General features: G+C 40.5%; 1 protein-coding gene across 8 annotated transcripts in view; it reads right to left on the minus strand.

Moving 5' to 3' along the window:
• NRG3 (neuregulin 3) overlaps window positions 1–22264 on the minus strand; it is a 1004506-nt gene that overhangs the window by 43794 nt on the left and 938448 nt on the right. The window lies entirely within an intron of this gene.

Raw genomic sequence — 22264 nt, forward strand, 5'->3', positions numbered from 1 at the left:
ATGCAAGCAATCGTCCTTGGGGCATGGGCTGTCGTTCACGGTCTCCCTCACATATACCCTTTGAGAAGAAAAGTGTGCTCTTTGTTCCCAGAGACAAAGAATCCTTGGAAAACTTGTAGGCTACAGCACTGTCTGCTAAACTAGACAGCTCACAGTTGAGGTCCCGGTGTGCAAAACTGCTTGCTAGAATGCTTTCGGAAATTGGAACAGTCTTTAGCATTCTAGAAATCCCTTCACAAAAAACTTGTTGAGTTCTACTACATAGAAAAAGAATGATACCACAAGAAAATCACAGCTGCAGCTTTCTTATACCATTTCCCTTTGGAGGGCTCTATATGGAGGACAGAGGAGTGGATGACCTCGATGAACTATCTCTGTATATGTTAGGGAATGGAAAATGTTCTAAAAGGTGGCTCCATGTCCCTTCTGAGAGGAGGCCCTAGGATTCCACTGCCTCTTGGGAAATTTTTCTTTGTATCACCAGTTTAAGTTTTGTCTGTAAGACACCAAACTTAAGCATGATTTCCCTAAAAGTGTGGACACCCAATAATGTGAGGCTTAAACATGGACAGACACACACAGACACAGAGACACACAAACACCCATCAGTCATATACAAGAGCACGTCATATTCAACACATGCAAATCAGACGCTATGTGATGCCACGACTAGGTGTCAAATGCAAGCATGATCGCTCTGATAGTTCGTTCTCAAAGCACGTATAACTATACCACTACGGCTCCTTCTTATCTAACTATTCATTATCGGAGGCCCTGTGGCTAAGAGCCTGCATAGACGAGCAGAAGTCACCACCATACAACAACATTCACTAATGATCCCACCATTTATGAGCTTAGTCCTTGCCTAATTCTAGTATTTATTTCTATTCATCAAGTCAACCTCATAATCTGGGTAGGTCAGTCCCTCCCTGATTGTAGGCCTATGACTTTTTTGGTCCCTATTTTAACTGGATTAAGCTTAAATGGATTTATTCCAGTATTAATTATTCTTGAAACAAGAGGGCTTCCTGAATTTTATTCTTAAAAATCAACAAATGCTGAACAAAGATTAAAATATTAGGGGCTTACAAGGAACGGCAAATGAACCTTAATCAGGAAAGGGAAGAATTTTTAGAATGTTGGAAAGTGAGATTTGTGCTTTTTTAACTTGAAGACAAAAATGAATAAAGACTTAAAAGCTGATGACTACACTACTGAAGGGAAAAGCATGATTGCATTAAGGTAAACGGGGTCCTGAAGGGGAATGAAACGGGTACTCACGGGGAGATCAAAGAAGGCCAAAGACTGCCAGAAAACTGCTGGAAGCTACGAGAGAAGCAAGGCACACATTCTCCCGCATCCCTCCCGACGTCTTCAGAAGGAACCAACCCTGCTAACTTGATGGATACTTCTAGCCTGCAGAACTGTGAGACGATACCATTTCTGTTGTTAAACTGCCAGTTGGTGGCACTTTATCGTGGGTGGCCCCAGCAAACTAATACACCCATTGATCCATAGAAACTCAGAATACATACTATTAGGTCTGAAAATTCTCCAGAATTCCCTCCTACATCCCTATTGTATCTTTTCCATAACTGACTGTCTTGTACCAGAAACGCATGTATCTGTTTCCTTAGAGCACGGACTGTGAGCCCCTCAAGGGCAGGAATACCATCTTCATTCTTGGATCCCTGTCCCTGGCTCATGCTTGCCCCGCACAAGGGTGGGCACTCAGCAGGCCTTTGTTGAAGTCAATAGCTTCTGGGCTGGATGTCTAATAGCATTTTACCTGTTGGGCTTTTTGCCTGGTGGGGTAATAAAAGAGAGGCTATGCCTTCTTGGAGGGAGGTCCTTTTACCCGAAAGGTTTATTCACTTGCTCTGTGCAGTCCACTGTGGAAGGGCACCTTTTAAAATACTTTGAAAAAGTAAAATAATTACTTTATAACAAAATGTTGATATTCAAAATTATATTTTATCTTATTCCCATGCAAAATGCTTTTAGAAGTGCATTATCCATAAAATTTGATATTTAAGGGAAAATAACAGTTTAAATTCATAAACACATTTATTCTCAACCTGTAATTTCCTTTTCTTCCCCCGTGCTCTCCACCAAATAAACCTTCCCTGTAATAATCCCTTATCTCTCTCCCTCCTTTCCCAAACAGTCAGTTCTGGCTGACTATAGATAAGTGAATGCTATAAAACACATTTTGAAAAAAATGGAAGGCCCTGGGTCTTCTCATTGGTATCTCTAACATGCAGTGGCTTTCCAAGTGCTATTTCTCCCACAAATAAATTATAAGTAAAAAGAAAATTGCATCAAAATAAATCCCTTGGTGAGTTTTCAATGCTAACGTAAAACCAGTCTTTGGCTTCTGGCTTCTCTGTTAGAAGGTCTGTGAACTCCATTTTTCCTGAACTTGTAATAACCGTCCCCCAATCCTTACCTTTAACCCCAGTTTTTATCACTTAGGATTCACTGTTCATTGGTGAAGTCACATTCTACCAGCAAGACATGTGACTCAAAGTGATAAAAAATTATTTCCTTGGCAATGGGGAGAATCTGACCCAGTGGTTTATAGGAATCTTCAAGTGTTTGACCTATTTTGATAGAGTGGGAAGTCTAATCCTCTTAAACACTTGGAGCTTGCCACCCAGGTGAACATCCAGGCCCCAGGTGACACCCAACCCTCCCAAGTTGGTCTAATGGATCTCCACCTTCCTCAGCCAGGTAAGATGTAAGTGGAAGGAATCAACAAAGTCAGCCGTTTGCACAGCCGCTCAGGCTGACTGTTTTGTGGACTTGGCACGTCTCATGCCCATGTTGAAACTGTCCCATCAGGGGCTGTGCTGAGGCAGGTTGGGTATCAGACAGCACAGAGGACTTGAGGCAGTGGTCTTCTACTCTGGCCTTACAGTAGGAATCCCTGGGAATCTTTTCAAACACACCTACAACTGAGCTCCCCCTCAGAGTGGGAGATCTGAATTTCTAGCCGTGGGCCTCTAGATTGGTATTGGTGCAAATCCAAGGCAGCCAAGACACAGAAAAGCAGCACACACACAGACACGCACACACAACGGGCAAAAGTAACTTTGATTTCATCCAACATCTCTAGAACAGTATCGTTTCCACATGGAATCTCTATAAAAATGTTAACAAGATATTATGTATCTTGGCACTAAGTCTTTGAAATCCAGAGTGTATTTTATACTTGCAGCTCCTCTCGTTTTAGGCCAGCCACATTTCAAGTGCTCGATGGTCGCATGCAGCTAGTGGTTACGTCAGACAGTGTCGGTCAAGAGGTAGAAAACAGGGATCTGCTCCCAGGCTCCTTCCCTAACTATCTATATGAATTTGGGCAATTTTATTGAACCTATCTGTGACTCAGTTTTTAAAGTGAAAAAGTGGCAGTGATCATAATACCTCCCTCACTAGATTACTGGAAAATTAAAGGAGATACTTTGTATTATGTATTTACTGAACACAGTGCCTGCTTCACTGAAAATACTCATAAAACGGATGTGGTTTCTATCATTATTGTTATTACTGGTGTCGTTGCTATGATTTTAATATAGCATGATAGAGACTGCTGACAAAATCCACAGAGAAAGCTGGGTTTGAGAGGTAGCATTTAAACCATTTGAAAACAAGTGATTTCTCCAAGTCCTCGTGTGGAAGAACAAAGAGGATGACTAAAACAATCATTGTAGTCAAACTCGTAGGTTTCAGAAACAGAGATATACTGAAGTTCCTTGAATTAACATAATGAAATAATAAATATGTTTGATCCTTTATCAACATTTGTGCTGATACTATTCAATTTAATTCATTTTATTGTACTACTTTTTTATTTTTAAATTTTTTTAGAGAGAGAGAGCATGTGTGTGAGTGGCAGTGGGGAGAAAGGGCAGAGGGAGAGAGAGAATCTTTTGTTTGTTTCTTTAAAGATTTTATATATTTACTTGAGAGAGAGGGAAAGAGAGAGCATGAGCAGGGGAAGAGGGGCAGAGGCAGAGGGAGAAGCAGACTCCGCACTGAGCATGGAGCCCAGTGTGGGACTCCATCCCAGGACTCTGGGACCATGACCTGAGCAGAAGGCAGACAGGTCACTGACTGAGCCACCCAGGCGCCAGAGAGAGAATCTTACGCAGGCTCCACACCCAGTGCAGAGCACCACGTGGGGCTGGATCTCACAACCCTGAGATCATGACCTGAGCTGAAACCAAGAGTCAGATGCTTAACCCACTGAGTCACCCAGGAGCTCTCGATTTAATTCATTTTAAATTTGGCTTCTGAAAATTTTATTGAAAAAATATATACACACTAGGGCTGGAAATAAAAGAGCCTGGCTGAGCCTTCCCTTTGGACACTTTGCCGCCCCCGCCCTTCCACTGCCTGCTTTGGTAACCTACCATCACCATTTGGCTTCCTCTATTTGCTCACAGTTTTTAGCACCCTAGAAATCTAGCTTGCTCACGCTCTTGACTGGCCACAGCTCTTACTCCTTCGAAGAATGTCCTTTTACTTTCTGACCCTGTTGCTAAGTGACCTAGTCTTTTATTTTTGCAAAATTCAAATGCCTGTCCTTTAAAATAAAATTCATATCAAAATGTAGCACATATATAAAAATGCATAATTGGGGCGCCTGGGTGGCTCAGTGGGTTAAGCATCAGATTGGTGATTTCAGTTCAGGTCATGATCTCAGGGTCATGAGCTCGAGCCCCTTGCCAGGCTCTGTTCTCAGTGTGGAGTTTGCTTGAGATTGTCTCTCTCCCTTGCCCCTCCCCCCACTCACACACGCTCTGTCTCTAAAATAAATAAAGAAATCTTTAAAAATGCATAATTCATAAATTTACAGCATGAGGAAATTTTACAAATGAACCTGCCTAGGTAAACACCCAGATCAAGAAAGGGAACATGACAAGTACCTGAGAAGAAGCTCATATACGTCCTCTTAATCACCAACTGCCTGGTCTATAACATAACCACTAACCTGATTCCTAACACCGAAGTTCAGCTATACTTGGTTTTGGACTTTATATGAGTGGAGTCATGTTATGTGTTCTTTTTTATATCTACCTTTTGTTTCTCAGTTATTCAATCAAGCCCTTACATGCAGTGATGGCTCTATTATTACTTGTTAACCTGCTTTTGAAAACTTTCAATAGGGGCTCCTAAGTGCGTCAGTTGGTTGGGTGTCTCACTCTTGGTTTCAGCTCAGGTCGTGATCTCAGGCGGGCTCTGCACTCAGCGCAGTCTGCTTGAGAGTCTCTGCCCCTCCCCCCACTCATGCTTTCACTTAAAAAAACAAAAACAAAAAAAAAAAACTTACAATAAAGTCAAAATCATGGGCATTTTTGCCATGTTAGTGCCCATAGGTCTATCTCATCTTTTTAGTGGCTGTGTGGTATTCTGTATTACGGTGAAGTCCTATGGACATTTATACTTTTTCCAATTTTGTCTAATTACAATCAATACTATAATGAACTGCCTTGTGTACTTGTAGTGACTACACTTTAAAGAGCATATCGATCAACTGTACGGTGTGTAGAGAGGACCATGAGGAAGGAAAGGAAAGTCAGATTAAAGAAATGAAAGTATATGCCTGTGGATAACCAGGGATTCTAGCAGATACTGTTTTTCCTCATTCTGATATTTGGGGTTCCTCAGTCTGACAGCTCTCCAATTCTTGACCCAATGCAAATCTTGTCAATTAGCCTCACCTACCAAAACAGGGCCCGTCGGTTTTCTCAAGGAAAGGAGTGGTCTAACAGACAAACATACCGCTTTATTCAGGGACAGCGGATTCCCCCAGGTGTCTTTAATTCACAGATATGAATGGGAAATCCTGACTCATGAGGCCTATCAAAAAAAAAAAAAAAAACCCAAAACAAAAAAACATAATGATACGTTCCCAGAGTGGAATATGAAGTATTAACATTAATAAGTCTCTAAGATAGACCTTAGAAGTACTTCTTAAAAAAAAAAACAAAAACCAATAGAAAAAAAAACACTGACCGATTTTATAGACCCACTGCGATTTCTAGCCTTTAATACCGGAAATTGTGGTGCGCTAAAATGTTCATAGGCTCTGATCTCAGAAAGACATGGGTCAGGTGATCTTTTCATCATTTCAAAATGTGAGTTTTAAGTCTCATTTCTTTTTCCTAAACAAAGGGCAGTAGGGGGTAATTATTAATACATGATAATCTTACACTGCAGTTAGCGAATCTTTCCTTCCCAGGTAAGAGAAACAAGGGGCCATCCCGCAATGAAGGAAATTTGTTTCCAGCTCTGTAGTGATACCAACAGGGGTTTGGTGACAAGTGCACTCAGCAAGGTGTGAGCTACAGGATCCAAGAAGATGACAGGGTTGGTACCAAAGATAAGAACAATGATGGTTTCATCGAGGTGGAGGCAACAGAGGATACTTGCCACTTTAAGAATTAGTACAAGCGAAGAATCTCTGAAAGATGTGCCCAGACGCAAGATAAACCACACATGACCCATAGAAGTGATTTAAGCATCTGATTATAGCTCAATTAAATACAACTTTGAGGTCTCTAGAGAATTCTCAAGTCTCTGTGATGTGTGTGCATATAATCTTCAATAACAGTATGTAGTGCATTTAGGGTTATTATATGTCCTACAGCCACACCGTTAGGAGCTGTTCTTGTCTTACAACAGTGCGTGTCCTAAGCTAGCTGCGGACTGCTGTCTCGCCCACATGCCCATTCATGTTTAGCATCAGACATTGTAATAACCATGTCTTTTCTTCTCCTTCTGGTGCTTTAACATCTGAACCTTGCTGATCCTGAGGGAGTCTCCTCCTAGGGTTAGTCCATTTCTGGAGATAGTAAGCAACTAATTCATGAACATGATCTCCAAATACAAACTAACCAATCAAGAGTTCACACCCCCAACCACTTCCTTTATTGGGCTCTCACACTTTGGACCACTGTCCACGGGCCCTCATCACCCCAGGGCCAGGGACAAATAGGGATAGCTTCTTTACCCAGAGTCTGCTAAACTTATTCAAACTAGCCAATTCTAGGCCTGCTTATACTGTTTCATGCATTGCTTCCTGTAAGACCACCGTAAAATGCTCTTCCCCACAGTTTCTCCTTCTCCTCCGGGAGCCTCTCCCGAGGGGCTTCCCATGGCATGGTGTGCACCCACTTCTTGAAAACTGTAACTATCTTTCTAATGGTAGTTGTTTCATGATCTGGTGGCCTTACTATAGTTTACATTTTCTATTAATACACTATTTTAGACACAAGCTATTCAAATCAATGTTCTAAAAGGATCATGTGTCATGCTAAGAAATTGTAAACATTTTTAAAATATCGAAACTTTGCTTTTCTAAAGCAAAAAAAATGTGCTGCTTAGATTCATCTAATAGAGTGACCATTACCCATTTAAATAACTCAGAAAAACATCATTTCTAAACAGGATTAAAATTGAAGATTGAAAGAAAGTTACCGTCTATGTTTATTGGATTTTCTCCTGCACCCCATGTCAGACACTGCTCTAGGTTTATACTTTGGCTATAAAGATAAGCAAGGTAGAATCCCACAAATCCTTTAATCTAGCAGGTGAGATGGACATATAAAAATAAATATGAAACAGTGTGGTGTTTCAGAGCTATGGGCAGAGTGACATCAGCAAGATGAGTAGTCCACACTACCCAAAGCAATCTACAGATTTGCTGTAATCCCTATCAACAATCCAATGGCATTTTTTACACAAATAGAAAAAGAATCCTATTTTCATTGCTGTTGCCAGAGGCACTTATGAGATAAAGTCATATAGAAGATAGAAAACTTAGGTATTTCAACTCAAGCTATTGTCACGGCACAAGGAAGTATCTGAAATCATTTCTCGGAGGCTATCAAAACTAAGTGTCCAATTCATATTGTATTAAACATATTTAATTGCTTACATCATTAAGGTGGAATTGAATAATATATATACTCCTTTCCAGAAAAGCTGGTCCTTCTGGAACAGGAAACATGAGCGTGGGAACTTAATCTGGAGATAGGGGTGGAAATAGTGCAAAACTGACTCCAGGACTATTCTCCATGGACGGGAGGGGGAATATGAAATGTATTTTGTAGGGGTGAAGTCGGGATTACAAAGCAAGCAGGCTGTCCTCCTAACTCATCAGTTCCAAACGGCCACTATATAGAGGGAAAACAAGACAGCGGCCACAGAGTGGGAATGGTGGCGGGACAGGTGGAGGAACGGAGGGCAGGAGGTGGATCCTGGAATGCAGGGGATTTGGGGATAGCCCTGGGGTGCTGCCCGTGGATGGAGCAGGAGCTAAGACCGTAAACAGATGGAGGCAAATGTCCAGCTATGAACCTGCAGGCAGGATAAAATACAATCATTTTTATCTTCATTTCAGAGATAAGGAAACTGAGGTTCAAATGCAACAATTTACAAGTAACAGTCACGTATGCTCTGCTCTATCCCTCATCTCCTCTTTCCCTACTCTCCAGGAAGCTGAAGGGGAAACCATGCATCTTCTCTCCGACACCCAAAAGCCTACCGAACAGGATTCCCGTGTGAACCGAAAGGAAGCAAAAGTAGAAACGTAAACCAAGAAAGTCTTTCATTAAAAGAAAAAAAAACCCAAAAAAACAAAAAACCCAAAAACCGAACATGTAGTCTTGGCCCACAAGGAGCACAAAATCAAATAGAAGAGGCAATGCATGTTTAAAAATGTAGTAAAAGAAGTTTCAAAAGAGAAATGGAAACTAGGGATGGAAAGTAAGGACATAGAAGCTTCTATTTAATGTTTAATGACCCTGTGGCAGGGACTCTGAGGAACACATAATTAGCTTTTCTGCCCATGTTCGAAGGTCTGGAGAGCACAAGGGACTTTCCCAAGGTTACGAAGCTAGAAGGTGAAAGGTAGAATCAAGAAACCAACCCAATTGTGTTTGGCTCCTAAGTTCAAGCATGTCTTGCTTCCTTATCTGCTCCATTCACGTTTATTTCACTAAAATCTTGGAAGTCATGAATGGTAAGTACCTCAAAAATAAGTCTGTTTTATAAAATAAAGGACGGATGAATCCATAAAGTCAAGTCACTAAGATTCCTAGCCTTGTTCATGGAACAGGTATGGGATAGGAAAGGGAAATAGAAGATCAGGCATAGCTTCAAAATTTTTAGTCTGAATGAAAATGGGATGAGAGTGCCATTCTTGGAGGAGAAAGAACAAACCCGTGGGTGGAGGGGATGTGAGGAGGGTGGGTGCTCATCCTTCATGGTCTGGGCTTACATGAACCAATGCCTTTTCTCTTATCTTCGCCTTGTACACGCTCTGCCCCAGGCCTGCTGCCAGTTGTCCGTGCTCCCCCTCAACTCCAGGTTAACTATAAATGTTGCTCCTTCTGCCTGGAATGTCCTCTTTGCCTCTCCCATATCATCCACCAAACTAGAAGGACATCATTTAGATCTCAGGTCTCCACGAGAAGGAAGCTCTCCCTCACCCTCTACCCCCGACAAATTTCGTGGGTGAGGCAATGGAGGGGTCGCCCTTGGGTCCATTATCACATTACATTGCAATCCCTCTGGTAGTTACGTGTCTTCACTTTAATCTGCAAGCTCCTTGCACTTTGCCGACTGTTTCGTTTTTATTCTGCTCCTGTTTTGTTCTGTGTTGTTCCAGAAAATCTGGAAAAATAACATCATGTGAAGGTACCAGTTTGAACTCTGAACTGGCACGCACAAGAGACTGTCAGGACATCTGAGAAATCAGGACTGTGCATTCTTGAACCTGCAGGCAACATACACAATCAAGTTCCTTGGAGGGACCCAGCAACGGCAAATCACCCCACCCCATTACTAGGTTTATTCAGATCCAAACACACTTACATGTCTTTAGACTAGGATTACCCTGGAATTCTTACTATTCCTGAATTTCACTCTTCGATGGATGACTCTGTTTAAAATTTTTCTGTGAATTAAGTATCCCTTCTTAAACTTTACTGACATGGCTACCATAGTAGGTGTGTCATGACCTAGCCTATTCCATGTAACCACTATTACCTGGAATATGGCAAGGAAACCACTATACACTAGGAAACAAAAGAAAAAGAGATATGCAGGATCTAACAATAACGCCGAAGGGATAGAAAGACACTGTCTTCTTTCTTCTTTCCCTCAATGTCCCTGCCACTCACACAGTTGATTACCTTCAGAAAATGTTCACACAGTGATATTTCTGGATGAAACCAGCAATTATGAAAAATCTAAGATTACAGGGAAGCTCATGCCCCCAAGGAAGACATGTGCAGAAATTACGGATCTCCTGTTGCTATCTATGGGTTGAGACAGCTCAGGGAGGAGGTCCACACGTGCTGAAATACATCAAAGTCTTCCCCCCGTCTGACGCACAGCAAAGGTTCATTTCTGTTAGAATCAAATACCACACTCATCACTTATGACAGCTAGCAAGAGTGTAGTCAACGAAAGAAGAAAGGCAAACTTGTAAAGAAGAATTTTTGGAAGACTTAGAATAAGTCATTCACAGCTGGAATAAAATTCATCCAGTAAACAACCCCAGAGGCACTGTTCACAGACCTACCACCTGGGGAGAGAAATCTCATACTGGGGATTGTTTTAAGGTTTGTTTTCTAAAAGGTAAAAGGGTCTTAGCACTGCCCCCCACGCCCAGTACCTAGAAATGACAGCCAGGTTTTGGATACAGTGGCTCAAGAAATAACACCTTTTTTGGAGAAAAGAACAGAGTTAAGAGAGTTGTCAAAAGTAGAAGGTACTATATTTCCTATATTCCCCCACTCTACTCCTGTCATTATCATTCGAGCATCTTACAGAGTTGGCAGGAGAGAATATTATAATTCTGATTTTCAGCAGAATGTCTGTGCCTAAGCAGATATGCATGCTTCTGTGACAGAAGTGCCATTCTCATCATTTCTAGGAGAAAACGCTCCATTTTATAATGCTAAAATTTTCCCCCAAATGCATGCATTTGTTGATGATTCCGAGGCATCAATTCTCTTTTAGGCAATTTCTGTTTTGTCTCCACTTAAGAGATCCTGTGAGGCTTCACAACAGAGGAACCCCCATGCAATTCTGTGAAATAAGTCATTTTCAGGACTCCTGAGCTCTGCCATACGGCTGACAAGGAAATACAGAAGTGTGAAATGAGCAGGGGTGGGAGGGAGTGTGGGCACTGCAGGGGTGCACTGGGAAAAATCAGGGGTCAGCAAAATATAGCCCACAGGCCAAATACAGCTGGCCAGTCTGTTTTTGTAAACATCGTTTAGGGGACCGCAGCACCATCCATTTGTTGATGTATTGTCTGTGGCTTCCTTTGCACTACAATGGCAGAGTTGTGCGGTTGCAGCAAAGAATGCCAAGCCCCAGTATTTACTCTTTGGCCTTTTATAGGAAAAATGTGCTGATCCCTGGATAAATAAAAAGAAGTTCAGTGAATAAAAATTACTTTGTCCTGAGAGATACAATAAAAATTTAAATAATGTTTGAAATTAATATTTCAAAAGACTTTTAAAAATTTCTAAAACCGTCCCTTAAATTGTCACAAGAATAATTTTAGTCCATTTACTGTGCTGGGGAACCACGGAGGCTGCCAGCCCATGGAAGCCAACTTCTTCAGCATCTGCTCACAGCCAAGGCCAATATGATTTCTGTGACTAGAGCTCAGGGACTCTGTGCCTAAGGCAAGAACCTTGAGGTCCAGGGAAGGCACGTGAGCAGGTGCAGTTGGGGTCTTGTGAACTGTTCAGGCACAGAAGCTCTGTTACAGTAGTGACGGTGCTGAGGAGTCGGGCCAACTAAGGTCTTTCCCAGAAAACTTAGAAATCAGAAGGAGAATGAAGGTCAGTTGGAAGTAGGGGCAAAATAGAAAAGACAAGGAAAGTAAGGGCAAAAGAGACCAAGGACAGTTAAGGCATGTGAAATGGATGTCCAGTCCAAAGGGGCATCCACCCAGAATTCTTCACAAGTCATGAGAGAAGTATTTTCTGACTGCTGCAGCCATACCTTAATGTTATCCCAGACTCTGCGAAAGAAAACCGTCAAGGCAAAATCCTTGTTAATTTTAGTTCTTGTTTCTCTCTTCTTGCCTTAATCGATGCCCCTGCGATGTTTTTGCTTTTGTTTTAAGCAGGCTCCACACCTAGCACAGAGCCCAACTCAGGGCCTGAACTCACAACCCCGAGATCAAGACCTGAGCTGAGATCAAGAGACTGACACTTAACTGACCCAGCCACTCAGGTGCCCCTCCCTGGGTTTTTTAATTTTCATTTGTTTTTCTGTCTGTCTCTCTGTTTATTTGTTTGTTTTAATCAAAAGAGTTTGACATGCAGAGATTGGAATGGGAACAACTTTCTATCAGGAAATAATTACTGGACTCACAAACTGTATCCAGGGCAAAATGGCTTGCCCCAAAAATATAAAGGAAAGCAGAGAACAATTTGGGGCGTGTGATACTTCATGGCCATGTCTAAGCTCCTATCACTTTTTAACAAGCTTTTGTTTCTTCGTTTACCAGAATGTTCCATAAGGTATTTAGAGCCTGGAGACCTCCGCTATAAAGCCAGCTCGTGCAGTTTGGTTGTATCATAGTACTTTAGAGTCAATACTATGCTTGAAATATAAATGGATGAATGTCTTTTAGGTAGAAAATTTAAAAAATTTCTACCTGAATCCTTGAATCCCTTGAAATGCTCTAGCAGCCTGCTCTTGCTTGTCCTGCCACCCTCAATATTTTTGTTAGCCTGGAGTGTCTCCAAAAGGGGGCACAGCAGCCCTCTCCCTGAGAAAGCCTAAGGCGATAGAACATATTCCCATTTCAAGCTGCTGGTTCTGCACCCGTGGAGTTGCATTCTCACGGCTCTGACCAAGCAAGGAATGATTTCATTTTCCTAATGACTCACAGACTGAATATCTGCACCCACCTTTCCCAGCCATCGGCTGGAGCTGAACCCTATGCTGACTGGCAAGAAATAACTTTTGGCTTGGCAATCTTCTCATTTCTCCATTGTTGGAACTTAGGAGGTTGGGAAGTGGCTTCAAAGCTTGCTTCTTCATTGTCCCTATTCTGTGTGTAGTTGTGCCTCTATGAAAAGGCCCCCTGACAACATTATCAATGACCACTATAACATGAACATTTCTTGAGCACTTACAATACAAAGCTCTTTATAGCTACAAAGTCTTTTAGCCTCTTCACAGTTCTGGGACCATTATTAACCCTATTGGCACTTGAAGAAATTGAAGCACAGAGAAACTAAATTATGCATTCAGGTTCAAATAAAAAATAAGTGATCACAGATAGTCTGGCACTAGAGCCCATGCTTTTAAGCTCCTCATGCTATTGTCTGGAGGGAGAAGAAACATCCTCGTCCTGTACCTCTGTAAGTAGAAAATCAGTCTTTAATCAAACCAAAATAATGATGTAGCAGTGGTGTCAGACAGACCTGGGTCCAAATACCAATCCTATCTTGGATTAAGCAACGTAATACTAAAGGAATCCCTTGTCTTCTCCCAGCCCCAGGCCTTCATCTGTAAAATAGGGGTGCTAAGGCCTTGCACGCACAGTTTCTGTGACATAATAAAATAAAGGATGCAAAGTCCCCCAAAATAGTGTCTGATACATAACGGGTAATCTCTCAAAAAGTAATGCCTTTCTTCTTCCTTTCTGCTCTGATGGAGCTCTTTTAACTGTGTGTTTATAGAAGACCTTTCTATTATCTCACACTGAAAAAAAAAAAAAAACCCAATCTCATTCTAAACAGCTAAGAACTCTCTTGAAAATCTGAGGTGCTCATGACCACTAAGAACAGCTTGGACCCATCAAGATGGAGATTAGTTTCACGAGGCATAATCCTATCTTCCACACTGTCTTGAGTTAAAGTGAACAAGCTTCAAATATTTAAAATCTTAATTATGCTAATAGGCAGCTTTGAATGCTAGTGGCCTGGAAGAAGGAAGGAGTATTCTATGTAGTATCAACCTAGAATTTTTAATAGCTATTTTTTTTTAGGTCTGAGATATTTTATTTCAGTACAGAGAAGACTTCAAAAATCAGATATGGTCTAGTGAACATATAATATCACTTCATGTGCCTGATGTTCCCTGTCTTTTGCCTTTTGCTTATGGTGAACCTATTGGATCCCAAGGTCCCCCTCAGCTGCTCACCACCACCACACAAAGCGATGGGTCCATTCTGATCTAGGCTTGGGAGCCCATGCCAACTAAACTTAGAGGGCACAAGGGGGCACTTAGGGAGCACTCAAGTTATTGATTCATTAAACACTGAGCCAGAATGTTAATAGTCCGGCACTGGTCTTGGACCATGCCACTGAGATGCTAATAAGAAAGTCCAATTGTTCCTGTCCGGTTTTGGTTCATAGGGTCCCTGCCTGATATTTATTCAGCACTTTCTAACTTGCAGTGAAGAGAAACAGATTTTCCCAATGATTTTTCCTCACCATCCATTTCCCCATACCATTAATAAGCCTGCATGTGCACACGCACACACACACACACACACGCAAGCACACGCACGCACGCACACACACAGGTGAGGGTGAGGGGAGGGAATGGAGAGAGAGAGTGAGATCCTAATCTTCAATCCATTTTTGCCTTTTAAGGTCTGTTAAAACCTACTTAAATTAAATAACATTTATTTTAAAGACTTTTTTGGATGCTGACTGTCTGATCTTTTGCATCTAGGAATCTTTACTTTCTTCCCCATTCTTTCTTTTTTTTTTTTTAATTTTTATTATGTTATGTTAGTCACCATTCCCCATTCTTATATATATTCATTCATATATTTTTTCTCATTCATTCATGCATTCATTCATTTATTCAAAAATTATTTTTTGAGCACCTACTATGTGCCAGGCATTGTATTAGGCATTAGTGGTAACTGTAACATGAATAGAGTCCCTGCTTTCACAGATTTTTCCAGGCTAGTAAGTGGTAGAGACAAAATATTTGGTGTAATGTGAAGACCTGTAATAAGTATACAAGTCAGGCTTTGGAGACAGGGTTTGGAAGGCTGGGAAATCGTTCTGTAAGAAGTAATAATCTTCAGATGATTCTGAAGGGACAGTGGAGATTAGGTGGAGGATGAAAGATGGAAGGGGCAGCTGGTAAGTGGAGAAGGGAACAGTGGGGTGTTCTAGATGTAGGAAACAGCATCTGCAAAGCCCACAGTGAGAAAGAGAACATGTAATATTAAAAGAATTGAAAGTCATTCAGCACAGCAGGCAGACAAGGAGAATGGCTATAGAGTTTGAAGGAAGTGAAAAGACCATATTTGTATTTTAGAATAATTTTGTTCTGTGGAGAATGGATTGGAAAGGGGCTGACTGGAGACAAATTTAGTAACCTGCTACTGTTGCTAAGTGACATTTTTCCGTTTAGACAAGTGGTTTCAAGGTAAACCAGAATGGAAACTCTGCTAGAGGCTTAAGAACAATTGAATCAACTGGATTGGCAAGTTGGACGGAAGAGAGAGGAGGGGTCAAAGGTGAACTGTGGATTTGGATTGCGATCTGAGCAATCACATGGATGATGGTGCCATTCACAAAGGATGGGCGGGGGATGGGATGAGATGGAAGGGAAATGGTGAGTTCAGTTTGCCCATGGTGAGTTTGAGGTGCTTATGGGACCCCTGAATGGAGATGTCCGCTAGAAAGTGACATGTCCTATACTTGGCACTCTTTTACTATGGTGACATTCCAGGACCTCCTGTCCTTCAGCATTTCCCCAAGACACCAAGTACACAGCTGGGTCACATTTGTTTATGATTATGTCCTTCAGACAACATACTCTGTCTGCAAGACAGCATGACTTCTATCACCTGGACCTAAATCTCCAGGACCTGGTGGTCCTCACGCTTAGGGCGGATTTCTTACTTACAGCAGGAACCTGATACACAGGACCTATAATCATTTCACAAACAAACAATTTCTCAAAACCAATCTGATGCTAGACCCCGCTCCTGAGATACAGGCAGAATCAGACAGATAGCCTTAGCATAAGAGATACTGAAACAGTTTGAAGAACTGAAATATCTGATCAATTCAGATGGTTTTAAAAGCTATGATATTTCAAAGTCACTATACTCTCAGGCTGCCTATTTAGAAAAATATCATGTACAAATTACATAGTAAAATCCCTATGAGGCTGCCTAAGGATGAAGAGTAAAATAGTTCAGCATGAAAATTTCAAAACTGAAAGCATAGTTTTATTCAATGCATAGTAGGCACTTGGTTAATATACAGAAAGTTTAATGAATGATAAGTCAACAGGTCCACAAACAATGATAATGTTTTACATTTGTACTGAAATCCATAGTTTAAAAAATATTTCCATGTTCCTGAAATTACTTAAGATCTCTGAATCATATTTCTCAGAGTCTATATAGTCTCTCATGCTTCGGCTTCAGAGGGGAGGAGGGTGGGGGAATGGGATAGACTGGTGATTTGTAGTAAGGAGGGCACGTATTGCATGGTGCACTGGGTGTTATACACAACTAATGAATCATCGAGCTTTACATCAAGAACCAGGGATGTGCTGTATGGTGACTAACATAATATAATAAAAAAATATTATATAAAAAAAAAAGATCTCTGAATCATAGAACTCCAAAAGTAGTTGCTACTTTCCAGATCATTTGGGCAAATGTTAGGGAATCCCATATAAATGGGAAATCAACTTATCAACATTCAAGATAACTTTTGCCTCAACTAAACCACATTATCTAAAACTAAATCTATTGGGAGCCAAAGAAGATGCAGAGTAAATATCTTCCCATCTTAATTGGTTGAGTACTGCTGCTAAATTTTCTTCATATATTTATTTTTAATAAAATTCAGGAGATGAAGGAAACACACTGAATTCTTGACCAAACAAAAAAGCAGATGAAATAATGATTTATGTTTTTTTCTTTCTCCTAATTGTAATTTTTAAATAAATACTTTATTTTAGATTTCTAGGGTTATTATGAAGATAGTTCAGAGGTCATGTGTTCTCCACCCCCAGTTTTACCTATTACCTTACATTAATACAGTATATTTGTCAGTAATAAATGAGCTGATACTGATGTAATCTTATCTTATTAACTTAAAGACTATACTTCACTCAGATTTCCTTTTTTTTTTTTTTTTAAACTAATTCCCTTCTTCTCTACCAAGATCCCATCCAGGATGCCATATGATATTCAGTAGTCATGTTTCCTTTGGTGATGACAGTTTTTCAGATTTTCCTTATTTTTAACGACTGATAGTTTTGAGGATGATTTGTCAGGTATTTTGTAGAATGTCCTTCAGTTGGGATTTGTCTGATGATTTTGTCATGATTACACTGGGGAAATTTATTTCTGGGAGGAAACCACAGCACTAAAGTTACCATTATAATCATGTCACATCAAATGACTTATTACTGTTAATGTTTAACCTTGGTCACCTGACCTGAGGTAGTTTGGCAGGTTTCTCAACTTTAAAGTGACTCTCTTTTATTCTCCTTTTATACAGTAATCTTCAGAAGAAAGTTATTATGTGCAGCTAACGGTTAAGTAGTAGGGAGTTTTCTTCCACCTCTTTAAAGACAGAGTTAGCTACATAAATTATTTGGAAATTTTCTGCCAGGGATAGTTGCCTATTCTCCACATTTATTTACTTGGTTATTTTTTAGACTACTACAGAAGCAGAGACTTTTATTTTATACATTGAATTACAGTCCAGTACAACTTTATTTTCTCTATATAATTGTTCCAGCTTTGGCAACAGGGAACTCTTTCTGATAGCTTCTGGAGTGCTTTGATATACCCATATTGTTGTGGGGTTTCTCCCCCCTGAATCCTTCCTTACTTCCTGGTACTACAAGATGCTCCAGGCCCATCTGGTATGTTTTCTGTCTCAGTTTTAGAATCAGTCTCTTCTCCCAGGAGCTATTTCCAATAAAAATAGGAAAATAGTATGAGAAACCAATATCTGGGTTCTGGGTATGCTTACAGTTACTGGGCATCATTGCTTCTAGGCTTTTTCAACTGATGGAGTAAAGATATGTATGCGTGTATACTAGTATACTAGCCCATGCATGTGTGTGCCTGCATGAATAAATGAGTATTTCTATAAATAACTATATATATATATATATATATATATATATATATATATATATAAACATGAGTTTGTACTGACGTATCCAACTCTAATTTACTACCACATGAATTATACTAGCCTCCTCCCCTTACTCATTTGTAACCCCTCACTGCAACAGTTAGAAATCTGGCTTCCACAAACTACCATCTATTTACTTAAATAGTCAATTATACTACACATGCGTAGTAATTGCAGCACTGTTAACCCATACCTCTGTGGGGGGAGAAGATTTTATCAACTCGGCTAATAGTACTTATATACCATTCCTTTAGCCTTTAGTTTTACAGACTGTATTCAATTTCAATTATTTAAATCTGCACCTTGTTTCCCTATGTCCTTCAGTGACGTTGTTTCACACATTTGTAATGCATTTTGCTTCTTTTGCACATCCTATCTGGGGACTGTCCAATCTCTTAAATTATTTTTTTAAGATTTATTTATTTATTTGAGAGAGAGAGAGAGAGCGTGCAAAAGAGCAAGCCAGGGGGAGGGGGAGAGGGAGAGAGAGAATCCTAAAGCAGACACCCCACTGAGTGTGGAGCCTGATGTGGGGCTCCATCTCAAGACCCTGAGATCATGACTTGAGCCAAAATCAAGAGTTGGACACTTAACCGACTAAGTCACCCAGGCGCCCCTTAAAGGATTATTATTAATTTGCATACATTGAAGTACACTCTTTATGATAGAAAGTTCTATAGGTTTTGACAAATGCATAAAGTCATATATTTAACATTACAGCATCATACAGAATAATTACACAGCCCTAAAAGTCCCCTGTGCTCCAACTATTCATCTGTTCCTCCCTCTCCTCAGAACCCCTGGCAACCACTTATCTTTTTTATTCTATCTTTACAGTTTATCCTTTTCCAGAACATCAGATAATTGGCATCATAAAGTATGCTAGGTGCTTGTCATTAAATTTGGAACGTTCTCAGCCATTACTATTTCAAGTATTTCTTCTGTTCCATTTTCCTTTGTGATTCTCATATTCCAATTACGTGTATGTTACAACTTTTGAAATTATTCCATAGTTTTAAAATGTTTTGTTATTATTTTTTGAGTTTCTCCTTTTGCATTTTAGTTTAGGAACTTTCGATTGATTTATTTTGAAGCTCACTGATTCTTTTCTTGGTCATGTTAAGCCTACTGATGAGACTACTGAACACACACTTCAAGTCTGTTATAATGTGTTTATTTTCTGGCATTTCCTTTTTATTTTTTTCTTAGAGTTGCCCTCTCCCTTCCTATATCACATATTTGGTTTTGCATGTTGTTTACTTTTTTATTTAAAGCCCTTAACATTTTAATCATAACTATTTTAAATTCCCTGTCTGATAATTCCAACACTTGTGTCATATTGGAGTCTGGTTCTTATGCTTGCTTTGTCTCTTCACATTATATTTTTTATTGCCTTTTAGCACATTTTCTAATTTTTTGTTGAAAGCCAGTGATATTTATTATATATTAGGAGATGCATAAAAAAGGCCTCCATTGTGAAGATAAGTGTTCACCTAGCTAGAGATTGAGCTTTGTTTAATGTGTTCTTATAGGTGCCAGAGGTTTCCGATCTCTTGTGTCCTGCTCGTCTCCCCGCTGGAGTAAGGGTTTTCCTGAGTAATCTTCTTCACAAAAAAATCTGTATCTTTCAGTTCTTTCATCTGTAATCCATTATTATTATATGGGGGCCCTGTTTACTGGTAGTAAAGTGTAGGGTTAGAGGAGTGTTTCCTAGTCTGGGTACACTTCAACCTTTTGATGGGCCTATGGCCATCACAAGCATTGTTCAGATCTTTCTTGGTTTCCTGGAAGTAAAGCCCAGGAAAGCATGGAAGGCCTAGGACTACAGGCCCCCAGGAGTTTCTCATTCTCATGCAATCCGTCAAATTTACCATTGAAGTTTCCCTACCACTGTAAGGCCCTAGTGGCGTCTGTTCTAAGTAGCACCTCTCAGCTGTGATTCTCTGGATTTACCAGTCTCTCCAGTTCTTAGCGGCACACAGTTGGCTAGTAAATCCCAGAAAAGTCACTGAGTTGCAGTTTGTCTAGTTTTTACTTGTTAGAGGATGGGAGTGGCAACTTCCAAGTTCTTTACATGCTGAATCTGAAATGAGAAGCTTCCCTATTTCCATTTTCAAAGATATTTTATATTCTCTATTCAGACCCATCTTTGGCTTTAGTACTTATCTGCACATTTTTTTTATTCCAATATCTCAAGGCAGCAATTGCAGAAATTTGTGTTTGCATTCTGCCAACTTTAGAATTTCCCAGAAGTTAATTCCATTTCTAACTGAGCAAACATCAAGAGATTCTCAACTAGCCGAAGTGTAGTCATATGTGCTAGAATGGGTATTAATACAAATTATGATATTCTGCACTTTATTTCAAAGTCCTTCAGAACTAGTGATGCATCAGCATCAAATACACTGACTGTGCCTTTTCTTTCCTACATGTGTATATAACAATGGCTTGTGCTTCTAGACATATTTTCCTAAAGACCGTCTGAAAACCATATTTTGAAAATGAAGAGAGGCAGTCTTAGAAGTTTTGTTTATATACAGGGGCAATTCGGTGACTGTGCCTGGGGGGAGTGGTCTCCATCATCACTCCCGTGTTTCCAATATGCTCTTCATTCTCTACACGAAATCACTGTTTGCTTATTTTACTCTCATGTCACTCAGTTAAAAAATGCCTAAAAACATTAATGGACAGCCAGCAGACCAGATTAGAAGCAGCCTACAGAAGAAACCGATTTGCTCACCCAGAGCCAGTCTCTGTGGATGACCAGTCTCAGGGTTGGTTGCAATTCAGCACACTGGTGTGTATAGCGTCAAGTGTCTATTACCTGGGCCTGAAGGACAGTGGTAGTTTATGTCAATTAGACAGCTTTCCTGTTCTAAGTGTTGATGCTGCAGTAAGTAAATGAAGACGCCTTTTGAATTTTTCCCTCTTAACAGGAACAGACACAAACACACACACATACTACATGAGGCTTTCTGGGGTGCAATGAGAAGAAGCTTAGAGTGACGTAGTGAGTGGTTGAATGGCTCCTGCCTTCATGAATGCAATGACTTCAGAGACTGAGAACAGGCAGGGCTATTAGATAAAATATAGAATGTCCAGTTAAATTTGAATTCCAAATAAACAGTGAATATTTTTTAGTGTAAGTTTGCTAAATCTGATTGCCCCCTCATTCCCTTAAATCAATTCCAGCTAAGGGTCTAGGGCTTTCCTCTCTAAGAATTCAGCTTTCCTTGCCACATCAAGAGATCAAGTCAAGGGGCATCTGGGTAGCTCAGTCGGCTAAGCGTCCGCCTTCGGCTCAGGTCATGATCTTGGGGTCCTGGGATCGAGCCATGAGTCAGGCTCCTGAGCAGGGAGCGTGTTTCTCCCTCTCCTCCCCACCTGTGCGCTCTCTCTCACTGTCTCTCAAATAAATAAAATCTTTAAAAAAGAAAGAAAAGAGATCAAGTCACAATAATCTCCTCGTGGAAAAGAATCTCAAGAGCCGAGAAACACTCACTGGTGCATCACAGGACTTTCCCTGAGGGCCATGAAGACACAGGGAAGGCTTCTGTCACAGTGAAAATGAGGCTTACAGCCGTCTCTAACAGCAGGTCACAATGTCACATTCATTAATCAACTTGCCACATGACTTAGCCAAATATATTCATACTGCTATTGGTTGACTTTGGATGGCATTTTAGAGGCATGAAAAATAAACATCCTCTTGCTGAGAACTGACCATGTGCCAAATACTGTACTAAGTGCTTAAATGGTAGTACCCCAATTAATTGCCACAACAATGCAAGAGATTCATCTCACTATCTCCTTTGCAGCTGTGAAATGAAGCTTCAGAGCAGTGAAGGAAAGTCACATAATTATACAACTTCATGGCTGAAATGTTCGAGTTCACTTCTTTCCCAGAGATCAGCTGGGTATAATGATTTACACTGAGATCGAGGCCTGGACCGTCAGACAGACCGCCCCTCTCCATCGATGGGGAGAACCAAGGCAGGCCCCTTGGAGACAGGGTCCTCAGTTCAGAAAGAAAAAGGTAACAGGAAAATCTCAGTGCCTCAGGTCTCACCAGCAAT

This window comes from Ursus americanus, chromosome 6 (assembly GCF_024610735.1).
Source record: "Ursus americanus isolate L20-20 chromosome 6, mUrsAme1.1.p, whole genome shotgun sequence".
Lineage (NCBI taxonomy): Eukaryota > Metazoa > Chordata > Mammalia > Carnivora > Ursidae > Ursus > Ursus americanus.